Source organism: Pleurodeles waltl, chromosome 3_1 (genome assembly GCF_031143425.1).
Source record: "Pleurodeles waltl isolate 20211129_DDA chromosome 3_1, aPleWal1.hap1.20221129, whole genome shotgun sequence".
In the NCBI taxonomy this organism is placed as follows: Eukaryota; Metazoa; Chordata; class Amphibia; order Caudata; family Salamandridae; genus Pleurodeles; species Pleurodeles waltl.
Window position 1 is genome coordinate 1,705,935,478 of NC_090440.1, and position 16,480 is coordinate 1,705,951,957.

General features: G+C 43.6%; 1 protein-coding gene across 3 annotated transcripts in view; it reads right to left on the bottom strand.

Moving 5' to 3' along the window:
- Positions 1-16,480, bottom strand: part of IQCA1 (IQ motif containing with AAA domain 1) — a 692,773-nt gene that overhangs the window by 376,978 nt on the left and 299,315 nt on the right. The window lies entirely within an intron of this gene.

The window sequence follows — 16,480 nt, forward strand, 5'->3', positions numbered from 1 at the left end:
CGGGGTCTTAAATTCTTTAAACCTGTCAACAATGTGCATAGTTGCCTCTTATATGCCCTAACTGTGACAGAGATGCCCTATGTCAAGAAGATCCATGAGCAGGATGGTCACTGGTTAAGGATTTCTTTTGTACCCTCTTATTGTTAATTTGACACAAGTTGTTGACATGTTGGTTTACCTATGACCAAACCCTTTGGCTGCCTGAAACTTCCCAAGGCTTGCATTTTGCCCTCCAAAATACAGACTGCCTGTTACCATTGATTTTCCTTGATGTTGCAGCACTAGTGAAAGTGTAGGAACAGTTCAGTGATTTAATGTAGCACGTACATTCAAGTACCTGTTACCTCGATTGGTGTTCTGAAGTACAGCATGTGAAATTCGCCCAGCACATGATGTGTAGGAGTACCCCGATGTTCAGCACAGATTTAGGGCCTGATTTAGAACTCGGCAGACGGGTTACTCTGTCACCACGGTGACGGATATCCCGTCCACTGAAATCTAAGTCCCATTCTATTCTATGGGATGTAGATTTTGGTGGATGGGATAGCCATCACCGCTGTGAAGGAGTAACCCATCCGCAGAATTCTAAATCAGGCCCTTAGTCAAGTATTCTACCACCCATTAGGTCAGCAGTTGGGGCTTTGTTCAGGCTGCTTCTCTCTGAGCTTATGTGTCGGTATTAATCAGCAAAGGAATGGCATGAGTATAAAGATGATTACTATTAGGTCTTGCTAATCTGCTTTGATTGCTAGCACATTTTGACTTTTGACAGCAATGGTGAATCACATGATTTGGCCCTACATACTGTTGGAGTGTGTTTTGTCTGCCTACAATTAGCGTGACAACTCCTGTTGGCTGCACAAGGTACCTAGGAGTTGTTGTGGGAGCATCTCTGTGGGCCTTAAAATGGAAGCATAGCACCTTCTGGAGTGCTTGCATCATTCTCAGGCTGGACACAGTAGGCAAGCACCTGCCACACGGCAGACTGCTATCATCAGGAAGAAAGTCTTGAGTACCGATATGCGTAACTGGAAAGCACTGCCAGTATTGGTGGCTCATGTGGCACGGACCACGTGTTAATGGGAAGAGAAACGAGCTAGAACTTCTAAGGCCACTACTAACTACCAATCTGTATGCACCAAAAATTCCTCACTCCATGAATCAAAGTATGTAATTTTTCCTTGTTCCAGATCCCTTGAAGAAGATAGGAGGCAATTTAGTTTCAGGGACAGGGCCAAGCTCCAGAACAGTGTTACAGACACCAATAAATGATTTCAGATGGAGAAATGGGAGGATCTACTTTTCTCAATAGCCAAAAAAGGACAGAAATGAAATCAGAGGGAAGATGTTATTTTTCTATCTATACAGCTCCTTTTTTGTTATCCACAGAAAGGTACTTCAATGCATGTAGTGATCAGAATTCCTCTTTCTTCTTTTCAGGATGTAGGGCTCATGTAGGTGAGGTTGTGGACAGTTTTTCATGGATAATGGCCAGTTCTTAATATGTAAAAAGCATAAATGCCACGGCTCGAAGTTCTGTTCAGTAGCATGTGACGGGTGCAAATGAAGGTCTTGGTGCAGAATATCAAGGCTGTGTAGTTTTGATTCCAGCTCAAGCCTCTATAATCCTCGATTTGACACACCCTTTCTCCTTATCTCACTCTTGCAGGTTCCTTCTTTATCCCTGCTTTCTCCCTTTATCACTGTTTTCCATCTTTTTTTCCTCCTTCTTTCCCCTTTTGTGTTTTTTCTCTCGCTTACCATGAATTAAAGTTTGTTGAAGAAAAATAAGAGCTGATCCTCCAAAATGAGTGTGCCACCTACAACCACCACTTCAAATTAAGGCATGAGTAAAACGTGCACTTTCAAAGTTCTCTGCTGGCCACTCCAGTATCCAAAAATTCTGATGCCTAATAATCAGTGGGATCCTGACACAGATTCGTAATGGCAGGGCCGGAGGTCTCGTACTACTGTGACAAATTCTAGAGGCAAATGGAGGCTCCGCCACCACAATGCTTGCAATGTGTTTGAGGTGCGGAGCAGGCTGGAGTCAAGGCCCATGATGGCAGCGTGATGCACAACATGTAGAGAAGAAATGAGGGGGCTGACTGAGACCAACTGTAGGAAGCTGGCTCAGTGTATACTATTTCAAAATGAGTTATAGTGTGCACAGAGTCCAGCGGTTCCCCAAGAGGCTTGACAGAGGAAATAATAGAACAAATACCAATGCTCTATTTGTGATAGTGTGGTCGAGCAGTAAGGCTTATCAGATGGTAGTGGTAAGCATTTATTGTGCACACACAAGCGATAAGTGAAAACACACACTCAATGACTTAACTCCAGACCAATAGGTGTTTATATAGAAAAATATTATTTTGTTAATTTATTTCTAGAACCACAAGATTCATTTAGCAGGTAAGTACATTAAATGAAAGGTACTTTGCAGAGTAATACTTGGAACTTTTAATAGATTCAGCAACGTACACAGTTTTCTTTAAAATGGCAAAAAGCTATTTTAAAAGTGGACAAACAATTTTCAACAGTTCCTGGGGGAGGTAAGTAAAGTACAGTAAGTAGTCGACCTACGGGTTCAGTCTCCAGGACATAGGTAGCCCACCATTGGGGGTTCAAGATAACCCCAAACACCTAGCACCAGCAACACATAGCCGGTCAGGTGCAGAGGTCAAACAGGAGCCAAAATAACATGTGCGCCTATAGAGACAGAGGGTACTCCGGTTCCGGTCTGCTTGCAGGCAAGTACTGGCGTTGTCGGAGGGCAGACCCGGGGGGTTTGAAGGAGCACTTGTTGGGGGGGGGGGGGCCAAGTAGGCACAGGAACCATACCCTCAACGGCACAGGGGCGGCCGGGTGTAGTGTGTGAACAGGGCGTTGGGTTCTCAATGGAATTCAATGGAGGGACCTGAAGGTCACTTAGGCACTGCGGGAGGGCACAGGTGGGCTTCTCGGCAAGCCACCAACTGGGGAAGGGTGAGGGCTGCCTGCTGATCGTTGCTGCACTGGTCGTCGGTTTCTCTCGGGCCTGGGGGCTGCGGGTGCAGTGCTTCTCCAGGTGACTGATATCTTTGTCCCGGGCAGTCCCAGGCAGTCGTGGTCAGGGGGTCTTCGGGATTCCCTCCGCAGGCGTCGTTGTGGGGGTCTTGAAAGGTTATCCCAGGGATGAACACGGAGTCGAGATCGCCTGGGGATCCTCTCTGGATAGGTAATTTCTCCGGACACGGGCCAGGGGCGTCGGATGCAGAGTAGTTTGGACTCACACTTCTTGAGTGAGGTGGGAGTCCCTTTAAAGATGGTTTCTTTTCTTCTTGTTGGACAGAGCCACTGTCCACTGGAGTTTCTTGGTTCTCTGTGGTGCAGGCATTCCCCTGGAGGCTTTTCAGTGGGTGCTTGTCCTGCAGGATGCGTTGCTTCTTCTCTTGCAGCTTTTTGAAGCAGAAGACGGGCTGGTAGGGCCGGGGCCGAGTCAGTTGGTGTTTCCTTCTCTTCTCTGCGGGGTTTTTCAGCTCAGCAGTCCTTATTCTTTCTTGAGGTCATCAGGAATCTGAAGAGCTGGGTTCAGGGTTGCCACTAAATATTAAATTTAGGGGTGTGTTAGGGTCAGGGGGCAGTAGCTAATGGCTACTATCCCTGAGGGTGGCTACACCCTCCTTGTATCCACTCCCTTTGGGAAGGGGGGCACATCCCTATCCCTATTGGTCCTAATCCTCCAAAGCAAGATGGGGGTCACTTCAGCTCTGGACACCTTAAAGGGTGGTTCTGGCTGAGGGGGTGACTCCTCCTTGTTTTTCTCATTATCCCTCTGGACTTGCTGCCACAAAGTGGGGGCTCATCCGGGGGGCGGGTATCTCAATTGGCTGGAGTGCCCTGGGGCACTGGAACACCAGGCTTGAGCCTTTGAGGCTCACGGCCAGGTGTTACCGTGCAGGGGGGAGGTGTGAAGCACTTCCACCCAGGACAGGCTTTGTTTCTGACCACAGAGTGCACAAAGGCACTCACCCCAAGTGGTCAGAAACTTGTCTGAAAGTAGCAGGCTGGCACAGACCGGTCAGTCACACATTAGCAGTTGGGCTAACATACAGGGGGCATCTCTAGGATGCCCTCTGTGTGCATTTTTCAATAAATCCCACACTGGCATCAGTGTGGGTTTATTGTGCAGAGAAGTTTCATACCAAACTTCCCCGTATTCAGTGTAGCCATTATGGTACTCTGGAGTTTGTTTGACAAACTCCCAGACCATATACTTAATATGGCTACCCTGCACTTACAATGTCTAAGAATTGACTTAGACACTGTAGGCGCATAGTTCTCCTGCAGCTATGCCCTCACCTGTGGTATAGTGCACCCTGCCTTAGGGCTGTGAGGCTTACTAGAGAGGTGACTTACCTATGTCACAGGCAGTGGTTGGTGGACATGGCACTCTGAGGGGAGTGCCATGTCGACTTTGTCTTTTCTCCCCATTAGCAAACACAAGCTGCAAGGCAGTATGCATGCACTGAGTGAGGGGTCCCTGAGGGTGGAATAATACATGCTGCAGCCCTTAGTGACTTTCCCTGGCCACAGGGACCTTGGTACCAACCGTGGTTTACAAGGGACGTAACTGTGTGCCAGGGCTGTGCCAATTGTGGAATCAAAGGTGCAGTTTTAGGGAAAGAACACTGGTGCTGGGGCTTAGTTAGCAGGGTCCCAGCACACTTCCAATCAAAGATGGCATCAACACTAGGCAAAAAGTGGGGGGTGACCATGCCAACAGTGGCATTTTCCTACACCAACGCTAGCCACAACAGGACCTGAGCGGTGGGGGGAGGCTTGCAAGTAAGACTGGTGCAGGATTGGCTGCTGCTAGTGAAGGACAGATCATGTGATGCTCCGGTACAGAGAATAATAAAGGCTTGAAACAAGAGAGCTTGGACACTGCCTGATGCAAGAACTGGTGGCAACCCACTTGGAACATGGGGTACCTGGTGCGGCGGAGTTTCTACCTAGTGAACTGAATTCAGCACTGCTGGCAGGCCAGCAGAAAGCAGTGATGCATTTATGCGCCCTATCCATTCCTCTGACAAGTTAGGAGTTTTGGAGGGCAGAGCAGAAAATGCCAAGGGGCCCTAATAACTTAAACAACACATGTTGTGGGAATACCTGAAGGTAGTGAGGGGACTGATATGATAAAATTCCCAGAGAACTGATTGGAAACTATGGTGGTTCCCCAGGAACTCTCCAAATTATATATGTTAGAGAGCCCTCAGGGTTCTGGTGTGTCGCCAGCTGCTGGGCTCCACCCCCCTGACCAGTGGTAGTGCATGTATTCCACAGTGATGTGATACTGCAGAGGCCCTGGACACTTGGGAAATTCAAGGTGTAAAATAGCACAGTCCTAAACTTTCCAGACTACACAGTGGCAGTCCAACAAACACATAATCTTCATGGGTATTAAAATATATCTGTAAAACGTGTTGATCAGTTACATGCTGCTTTTCCCTGAAAAACTGAAGGTTAGAGTTGAAGACATAACTTCTTCCTTTACTGAACCTAAGGAAGAGTGGGACCGGCTGGATGCTTATGGAGTAGAACATGATGGAGAATACCTGGCACCCTGAGGAGGCAGAGGAGGTGAAGACCAGGATGTTGTGGAGCAAAACCACCCTTTGGAGGGAAAACCAGGGCCCTTTGTCTCGGATGCTATTCTGCTCCAGGAACAGACATAAACCACAAATTAGGGAAAACTTTAGATAGGAAAGGTTTGTGCATTCTGAGATTTTGCCAGGCAGGGCTTGGTTCTGCATCTGAGAGTGAAAGAAGCAGGCAATACATTATTGGACTTAGCACTGTTAATTGGTCACACACCTATTGTAATGCCATGAAAAATGACCAAAGCTCCTAACATAAATGGTTGTTGAAAAACGGTTGAGAAAGGGACAAGTAATGACAGCATTGCGTTCCATAGGTAAGAGAAAAATGAGGTTACTCTGGCGTCCATTGGTTCACCTGTGGGAGACAAGGTGCTGCCTTCCTGAAGGTACAGGACAGGACCCGCTCAACGATTTGAGTCACGAGGGGCAAGACTATGACCCGAACGATGCACAGTCGCGGGTATAGGATACAATAGAGCTAGGCAACCATATTAAAGGTAAGGAGAGCTGTTAGGGATTGGTGGAATGGTAACCCCCGTGCCTCCAACTACCCGTCAGCTTCACTTCGAGGGTCTGTACAGATTGATCTACATTAATTCTGCCTGATACACATCGAATGACTCCCCCCCCCCCAAAAAAAAATAAAAAAAATAACACGTTTGTTTTTCTCTTTATTAACCCATGTTAACTTTAAAGGTGACAGTCGTCATGTGTGCATTCAGCAGAGGTAGCAAAGATGCAATGCAGGGAAAACCTCAGTGCCATGCCTACTAATGAACTCAGCCACGTTCAGGGATCCACAACAGTGAAGACTACGTTTCTGTCAGAGCTTGGCACTCCTTAGACACAAGATTACAGGTGAATAAAGACAACAATTAGGAAGATCTCATGTCCTCCGAGTCAGTGTTGTCCAGGCAAATTTCAGCGTCTGGAACATTCAAGTTCTAGTGCATGGAGAGATGGGGTTCAGCAGGCATCGCGCATGCGCACACCGGCGACACCGACGCGTGGTTTTGGCCTGGAATATATTTTCATTTCAAGCCTTGTTTATTTTAGTCTGTGGCAGGTTTAATGAGCCTCCTGGGCACATGCAGCCATCTCATCTCCAGTAATAAGTGATACCTGCTGCGCCCCCCAGCTGCTAAAACCAACTAACAAAGCTCTCTTCACCGGAGCAGATGTTTCTGCTTTATGTAGAGGGTTCCCCAGGGTTAAGGGGCCCCCTCCTAGGGGTTTATCTCACTTTATTTAACCTGGTTAAGAACGAAGGTGTTTTTAGTCAAGAGGAAAGAGAATGCATTCATTCATTAGGCGGGAAGTGACATTTTGCAGCTTACGTCAGACCTCCCTCCAGCCCCCACGCCCGAGTTCACTGTGACCCGTGGAATTTGAAATTGGAGGGGTGAAAGTGAACTGGGAGGGGGCGACGCTTCTGCAAGGCATCCCCACTTTTACAACAACGCCTATTCTAATGTGTGACATTCACCATTTAACTTACTTCTAAAGTAGTGCATGTATATATTTCTATACAATATTTGTTTCAGTGGAAAAAGTAGGTAGGTTTGAAACCCAGACTGCAAAATTAAATAGCTGGCGCTTTGAAGATCAGTTCAGCATTAAGTAAAACCGAGAACCCAAAGGAAAGTAGTGGATATTTGTATATAAGCAGATAACATGGCAAATGTAATTGGACATTTTCCATACTCTTCTGGAGCTCCTATATGCCAGCCAGGGAATTATTTTGACTGCTTGAGGTGGAGTACTTTACGTTATCCTTTATCTTTAAGCCATTAGAGAGTGTGATATTAAGTCAATTCTCTATCCCTCTACCACTTTTTTCACTCTTTCCCCATGGTTTCTCTTTTTTCCTCTGTTTCTCCTTTCTCTTTTCTTTCGTCCACTGTTTCTCCTATTCTCTTTCTCATTTTCTCTGTTTATCTCGAACTCTGTCAGCTTGCTTCTTCTCTTTCCCTATTTCTCATTCTACCACTTTTCCCTCTTAATCTCTCTGCGTGTCTCGCTGGCATGATCCTCTCCCTCTATATTGTCTCACTCTCAATTTCTCTTTCCACTGTTACTGTCTTCCCCTCTTTTATCTATGTGTTTCTGCATTTGTCTTTTTTCCCCACTGTTTCCCAACGCTGTGTTCCTGCTTCATTTTACCTTTCTCTGTCTCTCTCAATATTTGTCACCTTTTCTTTTCTTTCTCTAGTTCATTTCTGTTTTTCTCCGTGCTTCCTTTCCTTGTTTACCCTTCTCCTCCATTGAGTAATATTCCTCCTTCTTTTCCCTTCATTTTGCTGGTTTGTACGTTTGTAACTCTCTCCCTGCTTCCCCTTCTCCTCTCAAGTGTTGTCCCTTTCTTTTTTGTTCTCCCTCTCCTTACTAATTTCCACTCGCCATTTGGTCTCGCCTTATCTCGTTTCCCTTTACTTTGCTTCCATCTCTCCAGCATTATTCTTTCTTCTTGTCCCTGCTTCTCTCTTCCGTTATACATCTCTTTATTCCTCCCCTCCTTAATTGTCTTCTCCATCCACAAATGTTGTCCTTTTGTCTAACAATTATGTAGTCTGTTTAATTATCTGATTATAATACCGGCAATTTGCCTTAATCAGGTAGCTGCTTTGGTCAAGTAAGTGGTAAGGGAAATATAATACATTTTTATCTGCTTTGGAGTGAGACAGATCCTTTCATCATCAGCATATTGATGACGCCGTAGCCCGTGTCTCTGGAAGATTTCACTTAGCACTCTAATGTATACATTTAACAGAGGAGTGCTACAAAGACAAACCTGTTCTACGGTTTAGACATTCATTCTATAGATGGTCAAGTAACCTTCCCATAACAAAAGATGAGTGGAGGAATGCTTGCAAATAGTCTAACCACCGCAATTGCTCAAGGTTGCATTCCGTTATTTTAACCACATTTGATAAGATCCCATAATCAGCAACATCAAAGGCTGCAACATCAAAGGCTACTGACAGGTCTACCATTGCAAGTGATGAAATGGATCCCTTAGCATGGCCACAAGGAAATCATGCGCCTCACAAGCAAGAGACCCCTACCAGCTAGATAACCCAAATGTGTGACCTCAAGAGGCAACACTCTTTAAGACTTCTTCAGAGAGTACATATTAAAGGATTTTTCAATGAGAGTGGAACCTCTCCTGTCAAAAGGCATTGCTTGACGTCCTCCATCAGCCACTCGTTGCCAAAGGTCCGCTTAAGTGAAGTGGTCCTGTTCTCCCTAGAAATAAGTCTACTGGCTTAGTCTGAATTTGTCTGCTACCAGGTTTATGGATCAATGCATGATGTTTACATAGAAGATAGCAGTGTGGATCAGTCAGACCTATTTGCAAATAATTAAAAGATTCCACTCTACTGCTCCTTCATTGCACACCTATGAGTAATGCGCAGTCAGTGTGAACTAATCTCACCACCATGCGCAACCCTTTGGTAGGGCGCAGATGTGCCAGTACAATCCACAGGGCCATGAAAACCCCATTCATCCTAAAGAATTGTACACTTCCACCGGCATTGGCAGATCCAAAAGGCTGACCTTCCACCTGTTTTCTTTCTAGCACAAAACATTTAACATCCTGAATGCTCTCCTCGGTCCTTCCTCTCTCTCTCGCTCTCTCACACGTTTCTCTCTTTCCAATCATTTTTACATTTTATTCCTTTTATGGTAAAAGAAACTGCACTCGGATTCTAAGAAGCTGAAGTAACTTGCATGAAATCTAATATTTTATATGATAACACACCCTCCAAGAGCACAAAAAAAATACATTTTGCTAATTGAACCTAATCAGGCATAACCCATCCAGACAAAGTACAAACACCTGTGTAAACCTGGCAGGCAGACCCAGGTCAGGGCTGAATGGGAGTCTGACTTACTCTAAATAGACATAGAAGGCTGTATCCACAGATGTCTGCAAATACTGCAAAGCGAATCTATGCAATATCGCATATTCACAAACACACACATGTCCACAGCTCTGTCGATAACAAAGGAGATTGCCAATTAAAATGGGTGACAGCTTTTACCTCTCCAGTTGGCCAAAACAACTAATACTGTAGTAGCCATGTTCTTTTACCGATTTACAGACAATATTTTACAGAGCTTGCCCCATTGCGCTGTATATACTGTTACAGAAAAATTAAAGAAAATATAACTAAGTGCTAAAAAGGACCTTGAGATAATAGCGATCAAGCACTATTCAAACAATTCAAGCTTGTACAGGAAATGTCTTCACTACAACACCACTTTTATTGCTTATGTGTGGCCCTTACAGAAATATTCCACTGCTATGAACTATGACCAAAGACAAGATATTGAAGTGGAAATATTTCATACCATTCTTTTGCAAAAACTATTTTTTAACAGATTACAAATATCCATGCATGTTGACTTTTATAGTGAAAACACAGCCACTAAGAAGCAGGCTGCCCTAAAGGCTATGCGGGAAAGCGGGTAGCGGAGAGGTAGATGCAGTGCTACTGTCTTTGTTACTAGCAATTGATGTGATTGTGCATTGCACAAATGCAAATTAATCATAACAATACTACTTCTTTACCTTAAAAGTCCACTTCGAATGAGACAGCAAGAATGGCAGAGCGCCTCCTGGTGGTGTAGAGTTGTTAAAGCCACTGAGTTGAACAGATCAGTAAAGCAGCGTGCATGCAAACATAAATAGAACTCTAGGGTGTTTAATCTACTTTGTTGTCAGAATTGTTACGTCCAATCTTTATTAGCCGCACAAAGGCTAAATGGGTTGGTACTCCTCCTATCCACAGTCCAGCAATTTATAATTGTTAGGGCAACAGGGATTCCATTAAATGTTTTCTGCAGAATTCTCAAATTTCAGAAGAACTGCTGCAGAGTTTTGTTAGCCTTGTTGCAGAACTGAGATGGACTCTGGAAAGAGGACTGAAGCTCCAGCAGCATATTTGTTCATGTTATTGGTTTAATGCTGCCCAAGAGTTACTTTAGAGCTCAGGGGTTAAAGCTGAGAGTGGCGGTGAGGCAATTTGGTGGAGTGAGTAAAAATGCACCATTGCTTTGATACTTTTTCAGAATACACTCAGCATTAACTAGGAGACCTTATTGACAACCCACCACTGAGCAGTTGCCCACTTAACCCACATGCTACACTTCACTGTCCACTCGCAGAAGTGTCCTCTGGAGTTAATGATCTTCAAGGAAATTTGCTAAAAACATCCATGTCCCATACCTACTCTCCCTCACTTAAAATGTTTCATGGAATCAGCAGCTCCACCCTCTCCAAAATCCTTTCCCAAGGATACAACATTTTCCTTTAAAGGCAGTGATGATGGCAGGAGAAGAGGAGTCACTCTCATCTACCAATCCCACCTCCCTTTGAAAGGAGTGAAGAGCAACTACTGCACCTACTGGTAAACTTTCATTGTCACAGCACCCTCCTTACCTTGGCACTATTTTATACAGCATACGAAAAAGATTGATGCCATCATTTTCTACGGTTCTCGAGGATGTAGTAATTTCAAAATGTCCATCTCAAATTGCCCAATAATGCAAAAACAATGGATTGGGGTGTGGCCCGGAGCCATTGGCAGTGGCTGAGATTAATTTAAGCATTCCATTCATCACCTTGTGTTTTATGCCTTAAATGTGATGGGTATGCCCAGATATGGGTCATGGGCGCACTGTGCCACTGGAATCAAGCTATCCCTGACTGATGTGCCCTAATAAGGGCAAAACTGATCCTGGGTTGCTTGTGTTCTGGTTCAGGGAGGACCGGCCCTTGCAGTTCAACTGGACAGTTCACACTGGAGCAGGGTCAAGAGTGATTTTCATATGGCTGAGTCCAAATTAAGATGGTTGAGTAGGCAATAAACATTGGATTGCAATGTAGTCCAAATCTTTTTCTAGTGGCTGAGAATAATTCAAGCATTCCATTCATCACCTTGTTTTTGAAGTAATCTTAGAAGTCATCAACATTTTAGTGGATCATCATCAACTCCCCTACTCACAAGGAATTGTTGAGAACATGCAGAGCACAGGCTTAAAAAGTGGACAGCATAACTATCAATAATGCAAGCCAGAGAATTGATTTATTGTTCTACCAAGATTGACACCTTGGCTTCAATGATAATCAGTACCCTTCTTGGACTGATCAAGCTCTCATCCATTTCTCCAATCAGCACAGGAACCTTTTCCCAAATAGTGTAGCAGTGGAGTCACCTTCAAAGCACACCCCTTAGTTATACAAAGCATCCTCCTGTCTACGTACAATAAAGTTTAATATATGCCATCCCATTGGTCCTTGGTTTCACACTGAGATCTGTGTAGAAATTCTTCTTGTTATGAGACATGATAGGCCATATCAAACTTGCAGTTGTAATTCATGATATTGTCTACCCCACCCACCTTTCCATTTCATTGTGTCTACAATATCTAGCTGTAGCTTACTTTACCTTTTCCTTAGACCCTCTCTAGCAACTGGATGCATCCTTTTGGTTGAGCACTAGGAACACACGGAATAAGGTGACTAATTGTTAATGGAGGTGATTTAGAGTGTGGTCATGCGGGAACACCTGCAGAAACAAATGTGCTCTTTCTTACCAAACATGCAGCACTCTTGCCCAATGAAGAGGTGAGAGAACCACAGGTTTTTTTTCAGAAGAGTCTCAGTTGGCTTTGCAGATTGCAACCATTAGCCTCATTGCATGCCTGCCACTGGGCCGCCAGCTCATAGTGGTGGTTGCCCTACACTGTTTGTGGGGGGTTGGGAGGGGTTACAATTGCTAGATTCAACTGTCCAGCTGCCCCAATCGGCAAGAAGAAAACTCGCTGTACATCATGGCCATTATTTTTGTATTTTTCATCCATTAACCTCAGCTTTAAGCTTGTTGCTGAAAAAAAAAATGGCCCAGCTTGTTGCTGGGGGCAACCAAAATGTCTCCTACTCAGTAATAAGACATAGCCATTAGAGAAACTGCTGCACTGGCGATTGCAGAAAGGCTTTGTTTATCACTGGCAGGCAGGTGGAGATCTCTAAGTACAGGGGTGGTCCTACCGCAGTGCACTGGCAGCCATAGTCTCTTACGACCACATGTACAACAGCTTTTCGTGGTCACTGATAGGCCAATTCACAGAATTGTCCCATCTGCTTTTTTACATGTACAAAGCCCTATTTGCGATTTGGTAACCTATTACCGAATCGGAAATCGGGTTGGAGATTCGGTATTAGGAAGGGGCGTTTTTAGAGCATCCCTTCCTAATACGGAATAGCAGTAATATTTGTGAATGTTTTGTGACTGAAATGTGATAGCAAAACATTAGCATTTTACTGCTTACTTCAAGTAGGTGCCAACCCATTTGCAAATGGGAAGGGGTCCTGAGGTGACGCTTTCCCCTTTGTGAATGTGTATAAAAACATTTTTTAAGAGCAGTACTAAAAAATTAAAAGAAAACCTCTAATTTTTTCTTTTGAAATGAAGCCCATTTCCCTGTAAGGAAATCGGGGTGCATTAAAAAAATGCTTTATTTAAAAGCAATCACAGACATGATGGTCTGATGACCGCAGCAGGCCACCATCCCTGTGATTTTAGTGATTCTCAATGCATCGCACCCCAAAACCTAACTCATGAATATTCATCATGTAGGCCTATTTGTGATCCACTGGGTATTACAAAATGGGTCAAGGACATATTTATACATTGGTGTTTTCGATTACCAAATCGCAAAAGTCCACTATTTGGTAATGGCAAACTATTACCTTTGAACATGAGGTCCATAATCTTTAATCTTGATTAAATAAAATGTTGTTTTACTAATGAAGAAGGAGGATAAGTCTTGGTAAGAGTTCCTCCTGTTCTAAGATAAAGGGTTTATACATGAATTGCTGGGAAATACCCTCTGCCTTGATTCAGGGCATTTAAAAAATATTTTAATTGATGTTATTGTTCATGCCGGTACACTGCATTTATCTGGCACTGGGAATGTTGTATATACCATAGGGAGATTTAGAATGAGATCATTAGCATAAAAGTAGACAAAGGTCAAATTAGCAGAGGTGTTTCTTATCTAGGGCAGAAGAGCTGTTCTTTCAAGTAAAGTGTTTTGAGATATTTATTTAAGTGATTTACTGAAGGCCCAAGGTTAAAATGAGGAGGTATGTTGTTCAGATGGTTTGTCTTCTGGTCGTTTCCTTTCTGTACTTTTGATTTCTGGGAATGTCATAGCTTTTACTATTGGCTTCTTGAGATGTTTCTTGTTTTGTAATAAAGATTGACGCACTGGTGTTACAGATCTGCAACTAATGCAACTGACCGTGAAGATGTTGAGGGTCTGGTGGGTACAGCCAGTGCACGTTCCCTAGGGTCGGAGTGATGTGAGCATACTTTTTTGGTCCTTTGATGAGGCAGCTCGCAGCATGCAATATGCACGTTTGTGAGGCGACATCCTATCACAAGGGGACCGGTATTGGAAGTGTTCCTCTTCTGAAGCCAGAACCTGGAAGATATTTTTTTTTTATTTGCAGATTGCATAGTTGATACCAGGTTGTTGGAGTTTTCTCAAAGATAGGTATATAAGTACTATAATATCATTTCTTGTTCCCTACGTAGTCCAATTCACAGATTGGTTGTTTCAAGGACCACATGGAATTTACAAAAGACAGTCCCCAGTGCATGGGTTGAATTGATAAGTCAAGAATCACTAGTGTATTAATAGGCGAAAATACCACTGGGCTACCTGTAAAACACCATGATGTGATTTACTCCCTAGTGTTGGAGTGTTCACACTTGCATACGCCATAGTGCTACAGACAGTCATCCCACTGCCCAATGACCAAAGAAGCGGTTTACAGACTGAGGCAGCGGTGCCTTTCCCTCTCCTGCTGCATCAGGGATGGACATTTGAACACGAATATTCTGTGCATTTTCGTCTTTGTCCTTCTGAAGCCTCTCTCTGCCATCAACGTATGCCTTCATGGAGCAGAGAACAAAGTGCTCTGTGGACCTACAATGTCCTTCATTTGAACTTTCTAGACTTGGTAGCCCTTCCCTGGGCATCCAGCGCAATGGCCCCCATCATAGAAACACTGTCTTCAGAACATTCGTGCACATTCCTGCACAGGATAAAATGAACACAGTCCATGGTACAATAATAAACCAGCCACCCCACAGAGCATGAAATCATATTACATCATGAAGCAACCGTCTATCAAGAATTACAAGTGAAACGATCACGATGAAAGGGCAGCGAAACAGAATGCATTCAAAAATAAATAACTTCTCACCAGGCTAAACCATCATAGCCCACGGCTCTGGACCCCACCGCCTTACTTCCATAATTCTGCGGCTTTCCGCTTCTGTAAGGATGTAAGTTGTGCTATGGCGTCATGGACTGTGGGGTGTGATGTCACAATGACAGCCCTAAAAGGGTGGACATTCATATAAGCACACATTGCACGATGGCTGAAGTGAAGGCAGCTCATAACTGGTAACATATTCACTTTAATATGTCACATTTAATGTAAGAATTCCAGTTTTATGGGACAGCATAGGTGCTGGTTCCTGTGGCTAGTGGGTGTGTGAAAGGAAGCATGATTCAGTGACATCACTTTGATGAAGGGTTCATTTTTGTACCGGTGCAGGGGTATTTTGCATTTGCATGTGAAATATATGTGAAGTCAATACAGTACTAGAATTCCCCCCCTTTTTAATCCCAAGTGTCAAGATTTTCACTGTGTGAGTGTCCTTAACTCTTACATTCACCAATGTTTTGTGCCTCCAGAAAGAGCCACAACCCATTTGAGCACTCAAAACAGAAAACAAAACCTTTTAAAACCTCAACTGGGGTGATTAGATTTAAGGTGATTAGAACCAAGCTCCAGAGTCACTCGGGAATGTGAAGATAATATTGCAATATAAGCAAGCAAAAAACTCAAGGAAATAAAGAGAGGACTACAAATAAAACTTGAGACACTTCAGTATTTAATTCAGGTTCTTATATAACAGAGTCTAAAAAAACTGTTCATCCCTATCTATATTGCAATCTTCTAAGAAAGTTTTTATTGAAATGAATGATAAGATTAGTTAATATTTCACAAGTCCTTGGGCTAGGTGTAATATTAGGTTTAAGGTTAGCATTTGCGCTATATTTAACAATATGGATTCCTCTAAGTAACATTAAGGATTTGAATGCTTGTTTTCAATAGGAACAAGACGTTGTTAGGGTGTCCTTTAAGGTTAGTTTTTGAATAAGAGTTAGTGGCGCCTTATAACAACCTGAAATAAGGGGTAATGAAATATTTTGGGTTAAGGGTGTAATGGTGTATTGTTGAAGTGATGAGATCAAACTAGTCGCCTTTACATGCAAGGGATAACAGGGCAACACGACTGTAGGCCGAAGTTAATTATTTGAGTTAATGTTATATAGAAGTAATGTTGATTTACGTAATCCCAGTTTTTCATATTACAATACCTTATGTGCAATTGGCTCTTTTGATATAATGTGGTAAGCCTCCAGGCCTTTATTGAGGACCTATAGGTGTTGTCAGTTTCAGTGAGGGGCACGCTTCCTTTTGTCTTTGGAATGTATGATCTAGGGGTGGATTTGTTTGTAAAGTAAGTAGAAGGAAAGCAGTAACTTGTGGCACGTCAGCGATTATGAGGCTGAGGGATACAACATGACTGTTGAGTACAGTTATACAGTTTATTTGGCTTTGCACTGTTTCTGGACTCTATAGAAATAACTATACATTTTAGCAGTATTCTGTACTGATATTTGCTTGCTTACCTTTAAATGTTTCCTCAGCATTTTTATATAGGCCTGTCTTTAATACAGCA